This window comes from Amphiprion ocellaris, chromosome 5, assembly GCF_022539595.1.
Source record: "Amphiprion ocellaris isolate individual 3 ecotype Okinawa chromosome 5, ASM2253959v1, whole genome shotgun sequence".
In the NCBI taxonomy this organism is placed as follows: Eukaryota; Metazoa; Chordata; class Actinopteri; family Pomacentridae; genus Amphiprion; species Amphiprion ocellaris.
The window spans coordinates 11650201-11666569 of NC_072770.1; positions in this window are offsets into that span (position 1 = coordinate 11650201).

Consider the following 16369-nt stretch of genomic DNA (forward strand, 5'->3'; position numbering starts at 1 on the left):
CAAGCTAAACTCCTTATGCAAATTGGTGGCCACAGGGAATCCTAATGCATTTTAAACTCATTACTATACATTAGAGCCCGGAAAAGCATATACAACATTTTTACAGGGTAATTATTTTTGAAGGGCAGCGGTATAATTATTCCTGTAGAAACTGAGCAGAATCTGCAGATATCTGAATAATTATGAGAACGTTAACTTAATAAGCAAATAGATTGTTAAAATGGGAGCTTGTAAGGTGTTTGCAGTCTCGTCGTAATTTGTAACAAACTTCGAGCCCCCAAGATGACACAGCAAATTTTTTAGGGATGTATTTTTGGCGTATGGAATGACACAGTTGCCAGAAGTTGTCAGTGGTGACTACATGTGTGCAGCGCTAGTTTTGCTGGCTGAGCATTGTATTAAAGCTGCTCTATTGCTAAGCGTCTGTGGTTTGTTGGTAACACAACAGGTGCAAATAGCAACAGGTGGACTCCACAGATTGAGCCACATCAACAGCTGAAGCCTGAACACTAAACATGTATCCAGCTTCACCAGAGCAGCTGCAGCCGTGGACACGACCAGCAGCTGGATCCTGCCGGAGATTTAAAAAAAAAAATAAATCTGCAGACTGTTTCCTTAAAATCGCAGTTTATTTTACCTGAACTGGACAAACACAACCTGTTTATATGGATCAGTAAAGCTTATTGCGCAGCGATGCAAAAATAGTGACTTTTTATGAGGCTCTGTAACTTTTTTTTTACTGTTAAGACACAATTTTCATACTTTAATAAACATGTTTTGACATATTTTCCACAAGAGATGTATTTTAAAAATGTGATTTACTTTCTGTGTGGCATGTTTCATATTAGTACAGCTGTACAAACTGCATAGTGTGCGAATGAAAGATAAGCTGGAAACCCCATAACAGATAACAGAAGCAGAACAGATACCAGGGTCTGATGGATCCGTGTAGTGGAAAGCATTTTCTGTCGAACAGCCATTGTAAGAAAAATCTATGGAAATTTCACACCATCATATTCAGCTCATGCATTTCTTTTATGCAGGACAAAGATCTGATACCAGCATCAAAATTGGAAAATGCCTGTCTGTGTGACTAAACCTTGATATACAGAATATACTGTAACAGGTGGAGCAAAACTAGCCTGCTGTAATCCTTATGGTAATCAGAAACTACCATAAACATTAAGGTTCCTGAAATACAACTGAAATCCTCTCACTAACATGTATCTCATATCAGGACTGGATTTCTTTGAAATTCACAAAATTCTAAATGCTACATATTGCTTCTTCTAGTGATATTTATGTCTTTGAAAGCCCTAATCAGAAAGAAATGGTATGACTAGGGATGGGAAAGCATGAAGAGGGACTGACTTATTTGCATTTGTAGCATTTCTTTCACCTGTAAAGGAGTAACTTTGTTTTTGCATACCACTGATGTGCCATTTAAAAAAACCCAACTGAAAAATAATAATTCAACTTTATGTGATGTGACAAAGCTGCTGTAAAGGTTAATTTAGGTTAAAAACAATTTGGTTATTTTTATGGAAATGCAATGTGTTGTGTTTGAAACAGGAAAAAACTTTGTACTCTGAAAGTCAAATGTTTTGTCTGCCCATCCTTCCACCCTGACCTCTTCCCTGTATGGGCTTCATATTTCTATGACAACATTATAATTAGCACGACCACTAGATGCTGTTGTCACAATAACAAAATACAACAACTATCAATTACAGGTTGCAGTAAACTCATGAGTCTGTGTGCTTGTTGCTGCCTGATTTAACCAGAGAATTTAAAATATGAAAAAAGAATAGTTAATCTGAAACAAATCAACTACTACTAAAAAAAATTAAAGCAGAAAACAACTTTGCACTCTGAAAGTCAGATGTTTTGTCAGCCTATCCATCTACCCCAACCTCCACCCTATATGGCCTTTGCATTTCCATGATGACATTATAATTACTACGACCACTAAATGGTGTTGTATCGATAACAAAATACAACAGAACTCTATTCTAGGTTGCAATTAAGTGGTTGCACAAACAACTCTGTGTTTTTGCTGCTCTTTAACCAGAGAAAAGGATCTTTTAATGCATGAGTCAATCCTAGAAAAAGTCTGAAGCAAGAAATAACCTGCACTCTGAAAGTCAAACATTTGTCAGCCCGTCCATCCACCCCAACCTCCTTCCTATGTGGACTTTGTATCTCTATGATGACATTGTATTTAGCACGACTACTAGATGGTGCTGCCACATTAACAAAATGCAACAAAAATCTATTACAGGTTGCAGTAAACTGATGAGTTTGTGTGCTTGTCGCTGCCTGATTGTCTTGAACTAGAGAATGGCTAGCATTTTAACACATCAACCAATACTAGAAAAAAAGTTTGAAACAGGAAACAACTTTGATTTCTTAAAGTCAAATATTTTGTCTGCCTCTCCATCCACCCCGACTTCCTCCCTATATGGAATTTGTATTTCTGTGATGGCATTATGATCGCTAGACGGTGTCATAATAGCAAAATTCAATCAAAATCGATTATAGGTTGCAATAAACTGGTTGCACAAACGACTCTGTGTGTGTTTTTGCTGCTGCCTGACTGTCTTTAGCCAGAGAATAGGATCTTCTAACACACCAACCAATACTAGAAAAAGTTGGAATCTGATGGTAAGATTTCAACTTACTCTTTATCTGATGTGATTCAAGTTCAAATGAAAAGTTTTAAAGGATTTATGGAGCTTTTACAAATCACATCTAGCATTGAGTTACAAAAAAAAGGAAAAAATCCTCCTTCTTCCTCTTCACTTCCTGCCAACTGGCATAAAAAGGTGCCAGATTAACACACTGGCACACATGCATCGGGAGTGTTGGTGGACACAAAATATCTGCTTTGGTGTGTGTGTGTGTGTGTGCGTGCGTGCGTGCGTGCGTGCGTGCGTGCGTGCGTGCGTGCGTGCGTGCGTGCGTGCGTGCGTGCGTGTGTGTGTGTGCGTTTGTGTGTGTGTTTGTGCTGTGGTTGTGTTTTTGTCAGGATAATTGCCTGGATTTATGGGTGACAGGAACAGTTTACTGTGTCATTTGGATTTTCGGGGACAAGGGTTCACTTACCGGTGAATGTGGCAGACAAAGACACACACAGTAGCTGAGTTGGATGCGTAGGAGTTTCACAGCTTAGCGTTTTGCATGTCACAGTGATATCTCGTGTATTGAATGTGTGGGATTGAGGAGCACCGCATGTAAAGAGACAGATGCTGGAAGCTCACGGCAAACACACACACACACACACACACACACACACACGTATTATTCCCAAAAATCTGACAAACACTGTTATGGAGCTGATATGCTTCCTGACTGTCCCACAGATGAACTCTTGCTGTTGAGATTCACACTAAACCGAGGGGAGCCTGATCAAATACTCCAATTCCCTACTGTTACCCCCCTGCTTTAACACACACACACATGCACAGACACAAAAACAGAGTATGGGATGATGCTTGAATACTAATGTTGGACCTATTTACATTTCAAGCTGAACGACTGTCAGCACATCTCTGTTTCAGGCAGAGAGTGGGGAATTGTCAAGAACACACAGTTTTCTCCTGCCTCTTAGTTTCATTTCAACCTTTAAACCCACAACACAATGGCGGGCTACTCTCGCATCCACCGCTGATAATGAAACTTCACTCGGCTTGTTTTCATCTTTCATTTTGTTTACAAATCCCATGTTTACACCTAGTTCCCCTGTTTCCTGTGAGAAACGAGCACACGTTTAGATGTGATGTCTCTCTCGTTCTCTCTTCGTTGTGTTTCATCTGCAGACTGACCCGCTGAAAGGAGTCAGAAGCTGCAGTGAATGGTGCCGTTTTGTAAAGTCTAGACTTATTCAGATGTTCTTATTAGGCATCCTTCACCCTGGAAGAAAAGCTCAGCGCTAAGAGGTGTTAGTGAAGATGAAATGAATGACGTCAAGCCACAGAAAATGTTGCAGGAATCAGTCTGAAATCTCAACAGAATCAGTCGATCAACTTTGGATAAAAAGTCTGATGCAGTGAGATGATGAATAATTCATCGATTAGCCATGTAAGTGCTGCAAAATCACCCTAATTACTGTTTGTTTGGGGGTTTTTTTGCTGTTTTTTTGCGGTCAAATTTGGATTACTTTTTTGTTTCCCACCACCAAGAAAACGGAAAAAAATAATAATATTAACATATTATGTTAAGTTAAGGCAAATAGCTTTTCCTCTAGAATCAAATTTCTTATTAATTTCCCATCTTTGCTGTCTGAAATTGTCAAAATTGACTCAACTAGAATTTACTTTTAAATCAACTAATGCAGAGATTTGAGTTTAAATTACACACAATATTAATCTAATGCAGTTACCAACATTATTGTGCCAAACCAACCCATCAAAATAATGCTTGCAACTTTAATAATCTATCTAAATTAGTCAATTTTTTTTTAATCATGCAACCATGCATTTAATTTAAAAAGTTAGGTAGTAGGAAGATCCATTGAATTAGTGCTGATTTAAAGGCTTAACAACTGATGTTTAACATGTTTTAAGCACCTTTTGTCACTGAATAATTGAAAGAAGACAACACCACTAATTATTGTACTGTTACATATAATAACTCAAACATATATCCTGGATTAATTCACAAAGTTTCTTCATTCCATCTTTTATTTTAAAATCATTTTCATAAAGTGACAGTGAATTGATGGTAATGAAGGTGACAGAAACACTGCCTCAGCTTTCCCCTTAGTCTTCATCATAATAATGATAATTAATAAAGAAAACTGCATTAAAGGATGAAAAATAATAAACTAATGGTGTATAGGAAAAGAAAATCAGCTCTCAGGAAAGAAGACGTTTGTTGGAAGACGTATTCAGATTCTCAAAGAAGTGAAACTGCAGCAGGACTAATAAAACACTCTATTAAAAGTCAAAGTCAATGTTCATTTCAGTATAATAATTCTCAGGATTTTCCCCCTGCTGTGCTTCAGCTTCTTCTATGAAAAAAAAAAGGTGTATGGCATAAATCTGACTAATTCGGGAGCAATAATGAAAAAGGGGAGTTCAGATGGCGGTGAGGTTATTAAGATTCAGGAGAGCAAGAATTAGTCAGAAAGAAAAAAGAAACAGACAAGGTACAAGACGGACAAACTTTTGACAGGAAGAAAACAAAATCAAGTGGAGCTCATCAAGCAAACATGTCAGTCAGTTCTCTGCCAATGCAGCGAGAGTCTGATGCTTGAGGCAGAACTTGTGTTTTTCATCTTCACAACAGCAGAGATGGGAAAAGATCATTTCATTTACCTAGTACTGCCCAATTATAACCTTTAGTATTTATTTCCGTGTAATTAATGTGGATTAAGTAGTAAAATTTGTGTCATGTCAGGTTCTAGTTACACAATATCAGCCTGATAATAGTCCCACCTGAAAGATGTATGACTGAAAATGTGTTTTTTAAAAAGCAAATTAAGTGAAATATTCCATTTTGTTACCGAGGTTGGTACAGTGTGTCTTGTTTTGGCCAAATTACTGCAAGAATTTGTGACTCTGTAATCACAGAGTCTGACACAGAAAGCATCATATCAGACACAAACACTATACAATCTGCTGGAGTCAGTTCTTTGTTTAATAATGACACGGAATTCAATGCAACCTCCATCACTGCATTATAATAAGTAGAAACAGAGTATCGTTTAGACATACACCTAATGTCTGTTTTATTTATTTATTTATTTATTGGACGGGACAGTGCATATTAATGAATATACAATCTCATAATAATGATCCCATTAATAATAATCTTTGGTCTCTGGAGCATTTTATGTTGGAAACTCGGCTAAAACGCTGCTTTAATCTCTTTAAAAACTTTAATTGAATGAGTTGTGTGAACTCTCGGCAGCACTCTCATTGAACTCCAACTGTTCATATTGAGAAGATCTGAAGTGGTCTGAAAATAGAAACTAGGAATTATAACTTTAGTTAACTTGGAAATAATAACACTTACATATTAAGTTAACAAGAAAATTGAGCTGTTTCCACTAAATTGCCGTGTGATGGTGCATAGTGCAGAAGTGGACCCGCTGAATGCATCACTGGAACCTGTTTCTACCAAAGAAATGTCTCCCATGAAACCTGCTGACAGTGTTTTCTATGGATCCACCAGTAAATATGTGTTTTTGCAGTTTCGTCATTTAAATCACCATGTTTGAGGAGTGATCAGACAGGAGTAAACTGGACTATCTGGGCTGAATTTGGGTTTGTTTGTGTGCATCGACACAGTTTCCCCACACATGCACACGCTCTGCATAAATCACAGAGTTAAAAATGAAGTTAAGCAGCACAGCCTCCCCTCTATCTATCTCTCTCACGCTCGCTGTATTTCTTGTTCCACTTATCCACAGTGTTGCCTGCAGCTGCTCATCTGAGTACAGAGCAGAGAAAATGAGGGAATCAACTCCAAAGTGGAGGAGGATGATGTGTAAGAACAATCATTGTGCCAGGAGGCACGATAAGCCTTTGAATAGGAGCTTCATTTATGGAAGTTCTTAACCCTGTTGCTTTTTCTGTTTCTCTCTCAGAGCATCAGCGGCTTGTTTGCAGACTGTCAGACAATGAGTTCACAAACTGAGGGAGTCACAGCCGGGTCAAGACACATTTTAATCACACTTTTACACACACGGGCAGAGGTATTGAGTCAAACATTTGGCCAGCAGGCATCCACCACTACTGGCTGAGTGGAATTACCAATAGACTCCGCTGGCAAAGCTGTAATCTGTGAGTTAAATGCAGTCCTGGGCTGCCCTCTGTAGGTCAACATGTGAAGTGAAGAGGACTTAGTAGCAAACATGGTTGGTTTATGATGGTCTCATCACTTTCTGGCAGCAGTCTGATGTGTGGTTGTGTAGATTAACAGCTTCTGCAAGCATTAATGTAACAGTACTCTCATGTGGGCTTAACATCCAATGTTGGCCCCCAGTTCCTCCTAAGCTCTGTGATTTCTTTTTTAAAAAAGCTTCTCCAGCTCAATCAACAAGATACACTCACCGGCCACTTTATTAGGTACAACAGTTCAATCGCTTGTTAACACAAATAGCTAATCAGCCAATCACATGGCCTCAACTCACTGCATTTAGGCAGGTAGAGGTGGTCAAGACAACTTTCTGGAGTTCAAACTGAGCATCAGAAGGGGGAAGAAAGGGGGTTTAAGTGACTTTGGATGTGGCATGGTTGTTGGTGCCAGACGGGCTGATCTGTACATGTGTTTCAGAAACTGCTGCTCTACTGGGATTTTCATGTACAATCATCTATAGGGTTTAAACGGAATGGTCCAAAAAAGAGAAAATATCCAGTGAGGCGTAGTTGTGTGGACAAAAATGTCTTGTGGATGTGAAAGGCCAGAGGACAATGGGAAGACTGATTGGAGATGATAGAAAAGCAACAGTAATTAAAATAACCACGTTACAACCAAGGAATGCAGAATACCATCTCTGAACACACATGTCCAGACTTGAAGAAGATGGACTACAGCAGCAGATGACAACCCAGGGGCTACTACTGTCAGCTAAGAACAGTAAACTGAGGCTACAGTTCACACAGACTCACCAAAATTGGACACTAGAAGACTAGAAAAACGTTGTCTCGTCTGATGAGTCTCCATTTCAGCTGTGATATTGAGATGGTCAGAATTTAAATAACATGAACACATGGATTCATCCTGTCTTGTATCAACAGTCCAGGCTGGTGGTGTAATGGTGTGGAGGATATTTTCTTGGCACACTTTGGACCACTTAGTGCCAACTGAGCATCACTTAAACTCCATAGGCTACCTGAGTAATGTTGCTAACCATGTCCATCCCTTAATGACCACAGTGGACCATCTACTGATGGCTACTTCCAGCAGGATAATGAATCATGTCACAAAGCCCAAATCATCTCAAACTGGTTTTTTGAACATGACAGTGAGTTCACTGTACTCCGATGATCTCCACAGTCACCAGATCTCTATCCGATAGAGCACCTTTGGGATGTGGTGGAACAGGAGATTAGCATCATGGATGTGCAGCCAACAAATCTGCAGCAACTGCGTGATGTTATCGTATCAATATGGACCAAAATCTTCTCTAAGAAATGTTTCAAACACCTTGCTGAAAGTTTGCCATCAAGAATGATGGGAGGTCTGAAGGCAAAAAGGGGTCCAACCTTTACTAGCAAGGTGTACCTAATAAAGTGGCCAGTGAGTGTATAACACTGTTATCTTCCAACTCTTCATGTGCAATAACATCATATTAAAACTGATCCTTTCTTTCAATGATGTTTTTGACTGCAGTCACAGAAATGTTGGGTGCGTTATCCATCCATACCTGTACGTATCCATTCGTAAATTCATCATGCATAAGTATCCTGAGGTGCTTGCTCTTTAAATCAGTATTTCCATTTTCCTTTATTCAGGAGCAAATACTATATGTTTTACTACACTACATTTATCTGATAATTACAAATTAACATTTGAAAATAAAGAAATATATAATAGGTTTAAAAAATCCTAGACTTTATTACAGATTAACTTGTGGTTCACAGTTGTTCACAGTTTTCCTAAAGAAACATTCCCCCTCTAACAATATTATTAATTATTAACTATATTCTGAAAATACTTACATGCTTGTACCTAAGTAGGGTAAACTCTCTAATAATTGTAATCTGTCTAAAATGCAAAAAAAAATCCAGAATGACTGTGGATGTGTAAAAAACATCTCTAAAATGGTTTACATGATTTAAAATCTCTTCAAAATGACTGAAAAAGTGTCAAAATGATTTAAAATTTGTCCCAGATTAGTCAAGAAAACATCCAAAAAAGACTACAATCTGTTTGTCGTGACTCCAAATGTGTCCAAAAGGACTTAAACATTACATTACACTTTTTTTTTTTTTTTAGAAAATGAAACCACTTACTACTGGGGTAGAGTTGTAGTGGAATATTTTATAATTTTTGCATCAGAGTTTTTACATTGTTGGTACTCATCCTTTTTTGATCCCTTCTAAAAGCCTTTATATGTGGCCAAAATGTCAGAAGAACCATTGGAATAAACCAGCTATCTGTACTCTATAAACAGCTTCAACAAGGCATTTTACAGTCACACAAGTACTTTTCATTGAATCATTTAAGTACATTTTGTTGACAGCGCTTCTGTACTACCAGTACTACTTTTAATTAAGTAGGATATTGAATGCGGGGCCTTTTATTTGGAGTTTTGTACATTGTTGTACCGGTGCTTTGACTTAAAGGAAGCCATCTGGGTATTCTGTCCGCCGCTGACAGCATTCAACACATTGCAGCTTCCTTATGTTTTACTCTGAGCCCTCAGGTACCAACCAGGATGTGAGTTTGCAGTAATTTGATTTAAACAAACAAACAAAAAACGTCATCTAAGCACAATAACAAATAACACATATTAAAACTGTGTGGTAAAACAATCTCTCCACACACATTCAGCGTGACCTTATCACACAATCTTCACCTGCAGAAGGATGCAATGTAGATGTTCAAATGTGGATTCCTTTGAGCATTTTCAGGACTTCCCACCCTTCTGTTGGTTTAAAAATATTAGAATAAATCCCCCCTGGATATCTAAAGGATGAATGAGGCAAGGAAATTGTCTCTGAAGTGCCTCTTGACCTTTGGGGGAAGTAGAATTAAGGTTTGCTCTGTTAATGTTAAACTTCAGGTCCTGCAATTTAAAACTGTGCATTTAAAGGTCAAGCTGAGTAAGCTCACCCTGTTTCTCCAAAATATGGCAAATGTGAGTCAAAGGATGGACCTTTTATTCACTTCTACTGGCCAAAAGCGCTCTGGGAGGAAATGTTTAACTGGTACAGAAAGTCACCCATGATATCCATCCACTCGTTCTTATAAAAAATGCTCAATTATATGAAATTCCTTGGTATGTTTAGAAGAGATGAGACTATTTCCAATCAACCCTCTATGTCTACAAAGATATGTGGATTAAATTCAGGGACATTTTGACTAATAAGTGCATTTATGTGAACTGTGTCTTGAGAAACACTGAAGTATGTGCTCCAAATAACGGACTCTAGGTGTATCCCTATTAATTAAACTCAATCCAGGTGCATAGAAAAACCAAAACTAAAACCAGTGAAAAAACGAAACATGACAGAAATTCAATAAAATATGTTAAATCTTTGATTCAAACTTCATTAGGAACCAGAGTCTGCAAAACAATATCACTTTTCCAATATTTAAAGACACTATTACCTGGTCGTTGCAGTGTTAGTTTTAAATTTGATTTATAGTGCACCACCTAGTTCCATTAAAAAACATTTAAATTACACTAAATTTTGACAGACCTCTTCATAAGACATGAACTCAAAATCAGGTAAAAATGCAGATTTTATTCTGCATTTGTGGTGAATGATTTTAGACAAAGCACCACAAATAGTGCGTTAAATTACATAACTTTATTTTTAATGTTATGTCATATATATGTGTTATATGTTTTAGATAACCAAGACAAAGGTAGGCCATATTATTTCACATTCACATTATATTATGCTATGCTATGCTATGCTGTGCTACGCTATGCTATACATTGCTATTCTGTGATATGCTGTGCTATGCTTTATTATTATTATTACTGTACAGCTGTAAGGACTGACATCTGTCTGACCACCTCACTGGTTTCCACCTGAGGTAGGAAAGGTTGCATGTTTATTTTGAGTTCAGGTGGGTTACTATGCCTCATATTTGATCGACATCCTTAAACTGTACTATCATCTGCAGGTACCAGGTTTGGCAGGTGGAAGAAAGCATGCTTATTTTGGAGAAGACGTGAGTGGGTGGAACACGCTGAGCAAAGTTATGGATAAATGGATTATGGATGGATGAGTGGATTATGCTTCAGGAGTGCTTTGAGAAGTTTTTATGGCTAATTCTTCTTGTTGAATCGCAGCAGAATCCATAGACTAGGGTGGAGAATGTTTGTATGGTAAGGATTTAGCATCCTGAAATAAGCCTAACGGTTAACATAGAGACAATGAAACATGAACATATAGATGGTGATACATAATGAAACATGCAGGAAAAGACACGTGGTCTCACTGAATAGTTAAATGATTCATGCCTCCACAGTCACCATCAATTCAGTCACTTCAAACGAATTGAACACCTATTCAAGTAAAAGCACCATTGCAACACGGTCAAATACCCCATTAGGAATAAAAGCCCAACATTCAAACTCTTATTTAAGTAAAACAGGACTAAGTACCGGTACAGAAGTTTTGTCAGCACATCTACTTATGGTATTAAAGGTCTTGTGTGGTGAAAATTCCTTTTATTGTGTTTCATGGTTGCTATAATCGTGGATATGTAAAGTATAGCTGTTAAAAATTGAAGATGCTCATGTCTTTACTTCTACCACCACTGAAACTTAAACATACATGAGTTCAAAACAACATCTGGGCTCCAATTTGGCGATATTTCCATGTCAAATGATTGCTCAGCGAGAAAGTCCCGTTTTTTCGTATTCAGCAGCTATGTCTTCAGCTGTTTGTTCCACATTATCGATTTCCCACGCAGAGAGAGCTTTCTTCCTGAAGGGGGCGGGGACAGCATTAGCTCATTGGTTTTGAGTATGAAACAGAACAACCCTAAAACCAGGGGTTGTACAGTCATGGTAAAATGAACCAACTTTGTAGTATTTTGAGATAGAAAATTGAAAACACATTTTGGGGACATGTGAGACTTGCATTACTTTGCTGAAAAGGAGCACAATGTGGGACTTTAAAGTACTTGTTCTGCTGTAAAATTGCTATAAATTGCCTCATGTGATTGCTATATTCTTCAAAATCTAGTGGTTCCCAGCCTTGGGTTCAGCCCCTGTAAATGGTCACTAGATAAACATGAGACTCCACAAAACAAATATCTACTTATTTTCTGGATATTCTGTTATGACATTTTTTGTATTTTTACTTGCTCTGCAGCTAAATCACAAGAAGTTTGGACAGGAAGTCACATGCTAGAGACATCTAAGACATCTGAAACATGATGAAAAGTCCAATATTGGCAATCTTTAGCAATTCATTGTGGCTTTTTTTTAACAGTAGATTAGATGCAGCGTTATTGTTAATGCACCAAGCACAAGTACTAAGACAACAAAATGCAGTTAAGCATCTAACCAGAAGTGAAAAAAAAAGCTATGGAATGTCTGAGTGGGATCGCCCAGGAGCATTATGAATGTCCTTCAGTATATACTGTATGAGCAATATACACTACTGTTCAAAAGTTTGGGGTCACCCAGACAATTTCATGTTTTCCATGAAAACTCACACTTTTATTCATGTGCTGACATAATTGCACAAGGGTTTTCTAATCATCAATTAGCCTTTCAACACCATTAGCTAACACAATGTACCATTAGAACACAGGAGTGATGGTTGCTGGAAATGTTCCTCTGTACCCCTATGTAGATATTCCATTAAAAATCAACTGTTTCCAGCTAGAATAGTCATTTACCACATTAACAATGTCTGGACTGTATTTCTGATTAATTTAATGTTATCTTCAGTCGAAAAAACTGCCTTTCTTTCAAAAATAAGGGCATTTCTATGTGACGTCAAATCATTGAATGGTAGTGTAAACACTGAATGTACTTTAAGTATGAAAAATTATATATCTATATATGCATTAGATGAACAGTGGAAACTAAGCATTTTGTTATCATTTGAAAGAATCTTTATCCCTCCAGCAGAGTTTCACACTTGATAACAGGTCATTTTTACAGACTGCTTCTCTAAAGACTACCATGATTTGAATGAGAAATATTTGCTGAACCTTCCCACTTTGAGTTAAATCTTTTCGTCTTTGCAGCCCATTTTTCTTACTGCATTGCAGTTGACTACATGAGCCACACGGTGTCAGCGTTACACAGATGAGGAGAAGCTCTGAGGCGCAGCCAACTGATCATTTCTGGCAACAACTCAACAATTTATCTGCAGTGTAAATCAACATCTTCGCACCTAAACTGCTGGGCATGAGATAGAGATGTCAGTGAATTTAATGTGTCAACACTGTGTGGATTGTGGACTGTGGGTTTTTTCAGCTGCAGGCCAATTCACTAACGGCGCACAAACAACGTTAGTCAACAAACCTAAAGAGGGGATGCTAACATGCAGGTGAAGTTGAAGGACTTCTACAGTAGTTCAGGCTGAAGGATGTAGAGCTCAGGCTGGAGAATGATCCGGAGGCAACTGTGAAGCCATGAAGAGAGAGGGAGGCAAGAGTCACTTCCCTAGTTGCCATGGTAACATACCTGCTCTTCACCACAGCATCATCCCTGAACAAAGAGACACAAGTCTGTCTGATATGGAAGAAATAGGAGAGAGAGAGGGGAGGGAGACCAGCAGACAGAGACAGAAACAAGGCATGCATTTCAACAGTGTCTCATCGCAGCACATACAACTTCCAAAACACTCATCAGAATTCAGCAGCCTTTCCCCGAAAACCCGGTTCTGCATCATTTCCAGCGGCTGACACAAAGACACACACATGTGCACCTACTCAAACTCACCACATGTGTGGGTGGATCTGAAATTCAATGAGCCTAAAAAACAAAGGTTACTTCCACCCAGAGCCTCCAAAAATCAGCTAACAAAAGCATTATAACTATGCATTTTATAACGATGCAAATGGTAAATCCCTTGAGTGACTATTTTGTTCAGCTTTAAACTCAAACCAAACAATTAAACTACTGTAACTGGCAGTTCACCTGACACGTCACTTTCCATTCATTCATCTTCCATGTACTGAGAAAGGTATGTGTGTAGCAGGTGATATTAATTCATCCAAATAAACATTTATGCTAAAAAAAACAGATGTTTTCATAATTCCCAATAAGCAACTACAGCAAAAACCGTAAGTAAATTAGCTTCAAAACTGTACAAATGCCATTTTAAGAATTCTCACATACCTTACCAGAAATTTTTTGGGTGCTAAATATTTCCAAAAATTAAATCAGTGCAATGATCAGTAAAGGGAGGATGGACATGTGATTCAACCAGATGTTGTGAGGATAAAGGGGAGAACAGAACATGATAGAAAACAGACAAACAAGGCAGAAGAAAACAATAAACACTTTGGAGGTTCATAACTGCAGATGCAGCACCAGATTCAGAGACATTCAGTTTTTGGAAACTCTGGAAACCACAATAAACCTCATAGGTTGAGAAAAAAAAAGTGCTTTGTTGGGAAAACATTAAGAGCTTTGCATGTTTGAGGTCTAACAGACATGTTGGTGTTTTAGATGAAGGGACCGCAGCAGTCCAAATATAAATCTGGTCCCTTCACCTGATGACGCCACCGCAAAATTTGTCTGAATGTGTGGAACGACACTGGTTTTCTAGGCTTCATGCGGTCTACTTTAGGACACACACTTGTAAAGTACAGTGTGGAGCTAGCTTTTTTTTGAGTCATTACCTTCTTTTTCAGGAGCAACAGTGTAAAAGGAGGCTTGAAGCTAACGATTGAGACCATGAATTCATTAGGAAAAGGTTTGCTGAGACAACAAATCACCTGAGAAGAAAGAAGGAATGCAGAAAAAAGACACTTGACTTTACTTTTCAGACCAAGGGGCTACATCCATTATTATACAGTGGTGGAAAAAAGTATTCGGACATCCTTAAAATTTTACACATTCTCGAATACTATAATGAGATATTTGTGGAAAAATACAAATACACATACAAATACAAATGATACTTTTTTTGTTTATAGCTTACAAGAAAAACTAACAAAACTAAATTCTTGACCGTTTCAATATGTCAGTTCACAACATTGTCAGTATCAAAGTCAACAAGTAACAGAGAATGTGTTCAAACTGAACAAAAAATAAATAAACCATCATCAAATTGATATTTAGTCGTTCTGCCATTAGCACACAGTAGAGCTGTAATCATGAATGCCATGTTCCCCACGAGTCTTTCACACTGTTCAGAGGTAATCTTGTCCCGTTCTTCTTGAATTACTGCTTTTAATTCTTCGAAATTCTTTGGTTTACATTTTGAAACAGACCTTTTGATAATCCACCACAGATTTTCAATGGGGCTCATGTCAGGTGATTGATCTGACCACTCTAAGATCTGGATGCTGTGCTTCTGGAGCCAAGTTCTACTGGTCCTGGATGTGTTCAAGATACATTATCTTGTTGAAACATCCAGTTCTGACCTCGATGGAACAGTGCACATGCAGAAGGGAGCATGTGGGTTTGGAGAATGGCACAATACTTGGCAGAGTTTAACGTGCCATCACAGACAGTGAGATAACTAACACCAGCAGCACTCATGCATCCCCAAACCATGATACTGCCTCCACCATGCTTGACATCAGGTGCTGTACATGCTGGAGATAATGCTTTGCCTGGCCTTCTGCATACCCTCACATTAGCAGGAAGAAGATAAAGCTGGAAACTGGACTCATCTGACCACAGAATCTTCTTCCAGTTCCTGGCTGTCCAGTTCTTGTGTGCTTGGGCCTGATGACGCCGGGCTAACCTCTGTCTCTCATTGATCAGGGGCTTCTTGACAGCCTCGTAGGCCCTTAAGTCAGGATCTAAAAGTTGGCCACGTACAGGGCAGGTGGAACACCGGACTTCATTTTGGTTTGACCACTGCTGCTGAAGCTCCTGTGATGTCATTCAGCAGTTTTTCCTGCACATGCAGATCAGGAAGCAGTCATTTCTTGCTGAAGAAACCCTTGGATGGATCTTGGTCTGTCTTCCAAGCTGTTGGTTCGTCTGTATTTCTGCAGTGTATCCAACTGTTAAAGGACTGCATCTGCACTTCCTGGCTCTATGGTGGAAGCTGTACCCTTCCTGGCTGAGAATCTGTATCTCCAGGTGTGATTCCTGAGCTAGGTTCCTTGTTTTAGTCATTTTTGTCTCTGAAGAACTTTCATATGTGCTGCTTTACATAGACACGAAGCACAGCAACAAAAATGATGTCTTTTAATAAAAAGCACGACCTTCATTAGTGGAACACTGGTACCAAAATGACCAAAATTTCTTGTGTATTTTTATAGAACCAATTAATTTTAAGTTTTTAATGACTTTTTTAGGATTTGTTCAGTATTTTGGCTGTGACTGTACTAAAAGAAATTGTACTTGAAGACCTAAGAGTGATTCTTAATGCAATATGTCACAAATGCATGGGGTGTCCGAAAACTTTTTTTCCATCACTCTATATACAATCTATGGTTACATGGTTCACATGTCTGTTTGTGTAGTTTGTTGCTTATTCCTACATGTTTTCAAATTGAGATTTGTGTGGGGAAAACAATGTTACTTTACCAA